Here is a 5,584-nt window from a genome sequence, read left to right on the forward strand (position 1 = left end):
GGGATAGAGTCTAGGCACTCTCAAGCCTCAGCAATGAATAATGCATGCATGAGCAATGCACATGCGTGTGTGTGTACACGCACATATGTGCATGCACACACACACAGAAATGATTATTTCAATGCAGAGTTCTTTATTTTTTTACCGTGCTGTACTTTATTTCCTTGTATTAGTTCACCAATCAACAAAGTCAGCTAAGCACCTATTTGCATACAACTCATCATGTTTCTCTAAAGTCTACTCTCTTTTTGGAAGCCTGCTTTTATTTGACATAAAAGTAAATTATTCAGGAGGTCAAGTAATCTCCCTCAACTCTGTAGTGTTACCTGATTTTTTAGGCTCTCCCTAGCAATATGATTCTGTGAAATCCTGCATCAAGCAGCGTATTTCATTCACGGGAAGGGAAGCCTCTGTCAATCAATTAGTAATAGGTTTTTCTCCTCCTGGCAAGCATCTGAGTTTTATTATATTTGTATAATTCATGATAAGTCTGTGAATGCCAAAGATGCTGTGAAAATAAAAAGACCCTTCTCAGTGATAAGCATTTGTGTACCATTCCTAGATATGAAGATGTTTAAATATTACTGAAATTGGTTTGGAATAAATAAAGTTCAGCTTGACTATCTTGAGAAAGAAGAATTGGTTTCTCAGCACTTTAGGTAAGAACTTGAGTGAAAGAAACCAAATGAAAAATGAGGAACCACTGAATACATATATTCAAATGAAACAAACGAACCCAAAGAAAACACAAATTAATTCAGTACTCAAGAACCTGCAGGAAATGCAAAGATTTATTTAAAAAATCAGCTATGGTAAGCTTATGAAAAACCTGACTATATGGGAGTCTACTGTTGTGAGGATAGTGGTTAAAGCCCAGACTGGACATAAAGATCTGTACACAATGCCAGACACCTGTTAATCTAAATTCCAGGAAGAATAACATCAAGTGGACTGAGCCCATGATCATACACAAGTAGGAAGCCAGATTCTATCTGAAAATTAATCTGGATAATTTAGGGCTGGGGGCATGACAAACTGGTAAGAACACCCATTTAGGAGACACAAGACACTAAATTCAAACTTTAATATTATGGATGTTAAAGAAAAAAGCTAAGACTTCAAAGAATTGGAATAATTGTAAGATCTGAGTATTTGTGGGGAGAAAAATCCATTAGAGAGATACAGTGAACCCATGTTTCAATACTTTCTACTTAAGTGATAATGTTATGTGGTACTCCAGACATAACAGAGTTACCTTGCAAAAATAACTGAGCATGGATGTGCATTTGGGTGATGAAAATACTCTATTTACACAGGTATTATTTAAATAGATTTTTTCGGTAGATTGTAGTTTTTGAAATAAGAGCCTGGGTGATATCCCTGAGCATTTTCTCCACATGTGACCACTTAATTTATTTTTAATTGATTAATTAATTAATTAGTTTGATGCTAATACTAGAGCTTGAAGTCAGGGCCTGGCTCTGTCTCAGAATTTGTCAATTTTTTGTTTTAGTTTTCTCAAGGCTAGCATTCACTGCTTGTACCATAGCTCCATTTCTAGCTCCATAGCTCCATTTCTAGCTTTTGCTGGTTACTTTCAAATCAAGATCTAATGGACTTTTTTTTCTTGGTCTGGTTTCAAACCACAATTCTCAGATTTCTTCTTTCTGATTAGCTAGGATTAAAGCCATGATCCACCAGTGTGGCTTCTACTTTTTCCTCTATACTTTTTTAATGCACATATTTAGATAATAATGTAAAACTGAGAGTATAGAAGAAAGATGTACAGTCATGATATTGTCCTGTCACAAATTCAAGTTAGTAAAGTAAATTTCTTCCTAAGACCATACAAAAAAATACCATAATATAGTGTAAGAGAACTCAGTATTGAACAGACGAGCTTTAAGAGCTTTCTAATAGATCCATTATTTATTGTTACTCAACATTAGGAAAAATGTATAATGCAGTAAGTAAAATGGAAGTCCTTTGGAAGACTACTTAAATTCCTTGTTTTTTTAAAGACACTTGTTTTCATCTAAAAAAAATAGGCCTGTCTATTGTCTTCGTGTGATTTTGATGATTGAATATGCTTAATGAAAAGTCAAACTGTATTAGTAGTCCTTTGTTATCAATTCTGACTTTTTCTTTTTGGAGAATATAATGATCAAAGCAATAGTTCAGAATCAGCAAGCAAGAGGTCAGAATCATGCTTCCAGTGCAAGTGGGTCACCAGTAAGTAATCCTCAATACCAGTTTCCACAAAGTTTTCTCACAGATACAATCAGCCTGCCTTTTCTAGCTGCTTTCCTAGCCTGTACCTATTCCTTCATTGTACAGGAAAAGTGTGATTCAACTGATTTCAGTCAGATCTGTTACTAGTGCTATCAAGGATTTAGATTCTTATGTAGGCTATTAAAAAGGTATTTACCAATTTCAAGTAAATACATAAATTCTATTTCCATCTTTTTTTTAAAAAAAATTTCTGCTTGTTCTATAAATTGATCAGAGGCATGGATTTTGTGGATAGCTCATCTCTGTCTTTCATGGCTCTCATAGATAATATGATTGCTCCATAATTATCCTAATTTATATTGTTTTATATTTTGGGTTGCATCATTTCACTTTCTGCACTGCCATTTCCCAAATCATTTATATAGGAGGCATTATTTCACATTTTCTCATTCCTAGAATAAGTTGCACATGAGGACACCACTGGTCCTCATTTTCAGTCTGTACCTTTGAATATGGAGGAACATCTTTCCTCTGCTCTCCATTTATTCCCTAATCTCCAGTTAGAATAATTTCGAATAGTAAAAATGGAAAAAGAAAATAAATCATGGTGAAAAAACATACGCAGAGAATTCACCAGATATTTCTGACCAGTTCAACCAACATGAACTATTAGGGAAATACATGGACACCTCATTTCCACTGGCACTCAATGTATCTGGTTAGGCAATTCTAATGAAGATGAGGAACAAGATGAAAATGTGAGGGATGATAAAAATTGCAAGAAAAAAAATGGAGAAGGATCCAAGCAAATTTCTTCTTTGGGCTGCTGAAAATAACCAGCTTACTACAGTGCAGAGAATACTTTCCAAAAAGGCTACTCATGTGAATACTAGGGATGACGATGAGTATACGCCTCTTCATCGGGAAGCCTACAGTGGACACTTAGACATTGTCCGTGAGTTGGTGGCTCAAGGGGCACATGCAATAACTGTAGATGGCTGGACACCCCTGCACAGTGCATATACGTGTAATAATACCAGAGTGGCTTCTTTCTTCTTCATGATGCAGATACCAATGCCCAAACTAAACGCTTTTTGACCCCCTTGCATCTTGCTGCTGGTAATTGAGATAGCAAAAATACACTGGAACTGTTGAACCAATATGTCAAACCAGGTCTGAAGAACCACTTGGAAGAAACTGCATTTGATATTACCAAAAGGATAAGTATGTATCACTACCTCTTTGAAGTTGTGGAAGGCTGTACAAATTGTTCTCCTAAATCCTAATGATTCGGTTAATTTTCTTAAATTTCAAAAATGTCATTAATTCCTTTTTGTCAATACAACATATTTTCACAATCCAAATAACAACATCTTATAGTAACAATTCATGGATTCTGTGGAGTTCTTCAAAGTGAATTGTCTGCTTTTGATGTCAAAATGTATTCAAGAGTTTTTGTATACATCTATAATGATTTATACAGAGTTTGTGATTTTGTTGATCGGAAATAATTTTAACTTATCTGTTGAAATGAGTAGTATAGAAACTAAAGATATTTCCGGTGTTTGTCTGAAAAATTATATTTTAAAATATTCTATATTCTATGTTTGTATAGTGTCCATAATCTATTTTATTCTCTCCTAGATATAATACATTAAATTCTACATTGTTTTATAACATATAGGTTCATTAATGTGTCCTTTCAGATTGCATTCCATACAGAAACAGTTTAAGATTCCTTTTTTTTCCCCTAGGTCCTTTTAGTATTATATTTCTTTGGGATAAAACAACAATGTTGTCTAATTTCAAAAGTTGTGTAAAGGTTATGCTATGTAAAGGCTTTTCTAAGGTGAAAATTTAATACACTGATGTCAAAGTAACTTTTAATTATATGAATTAGGTGTGTTGTTACACTTGTAATTTTGTAATCAACTTTTTAATAGCTGTTTTTCATTTCTTGCATCTGAAGAATGAAAAATTTTGAATAATTCACAAATTTTCATATCATCCTTGTACAAGTGCCATGTTAATCTCTGTATTGTTGTAATTTTGGTATACAAGCTGCTGAAGAATGTAGTATCCTGTAAATTTTAGTAGCTAATGATGAAATATTTATACAGGCTTATATGCTTAGGTGCCTATTTGTAACAAGGAAACCTTATTGTTCCTAAAAATGCTATTAATCTTATTTCCCTAAAATTCTGTGAATAGTTGAAAAAAATATGTTGTTCAGTTGATTGCTCACATTTGCAATTTTTTTGTCAATGACTATTTTAAGTCTTTTTCACTTAGAATTTGATCAAACTTTCAAGTATTAATAGCTAAGTCCAAAGGAGACCGCTTTTTCAAGTACTTATTTATCCAACTGTGTTAGATCTGTGGAGCCAATGGATTCAAAGTAAGCCTTGTTTAAGAGCTACTTCTAAACATGTGGAGCTGAGATTTTCCCAAATGAGGTCTTACTGGCACAAATGCCTACCTGACCCTTGACCCTTCTTCCATGTAGGAATAGACCAACCAGAATATCTTACTCTGACAGCATAGATTGTATTAGTGGAACAAATCTAATCTTAGTTACAAGGGATCATTAGAGAGATGAACAGTTCAGCCAGAACTGTTCATACTAGAAGGCATTTTATCAAAATATGATTGTTTATGATACCTACCATTTCAAATGTAGCTAAAACCAAGAAAGTGAAAAATTGTTCATATTCATGATTACCTAATGTCTTGGCCTGTCTACCTTCCAAAAAGGCAGGAACTTACACTACTGCCATTTTATCACCAAATATTTTCATAGTTGCAAGAGAAGTCCATATATTTCTCTTCATTATTAGGCCTTAAATTGGTAATGTTTTTTTATTATTTTTATTATTTTTATTTTTATTATTACTTTTATTGTGAACAAAATGTACAGAGGGGTAACATTACATGGGCAAGATAATGAGTACATTTTTTATCAAGTATTGCAACCTCCTCCTTTGTTACCCTTCACATCCCTTCCCAGCCTCCCCCCGACCCCCACCCAATCCTCCTCCCAAACAAAGTTATAAAGCTCGTTTTCGACATGACAACTTGTACTTCTCATTGTTGCAACAGGTCCACCTGTATCCTTAAAGGACTTGTTTTTCCCCTTCTCCTTCACAAATTATACCGACATCAAATATAGTGAAAGCAGGGGTTATAATGTGGGGGAGGGACATACAAAGCAACAAAAAGATAATCTTATAAGTGCGTTAGAAACAAATGCATGAAAGAAAAAAAACATTTAAATACATATCTAAGGATTCATTTTCCTAACATCACATTATCTGATCTTTTCTGCTTGACTCATACATATACTAGATATTGC

At 33.9% G+C, this 5,584-nt stretch overlaps 1 pseudogene; it reads right to left on the bottom strand.

Moving 5' to 3' along the window:
- Positions 1–4,205: 4,205 nt before the first annotated feature.
- Positions 4,206–4,305, bottom strand: LOC122095832 (annotated as a pseudogene).
- Positions 4,306–5,584: the final 1,279 nt, after the last annotated feature.

Source organism: Dipodomys spectabilis, unplaced genomic scaffold (genome assembly GCF_019054845.1).
Source record: "Dipodomys spectabilis isolate Male_0828 unplaced genomic scaffold, ASM1905484v1 ptg000362l, whole genome shotgun sequence".
Taxonomy (NCBI): domain Eukaryota; kingdom Metazoa; phylum Chordata; class Mammalia; order Rodentia; family Heteromyidae; genus Dipodomys; species Dipodomys spectabilis.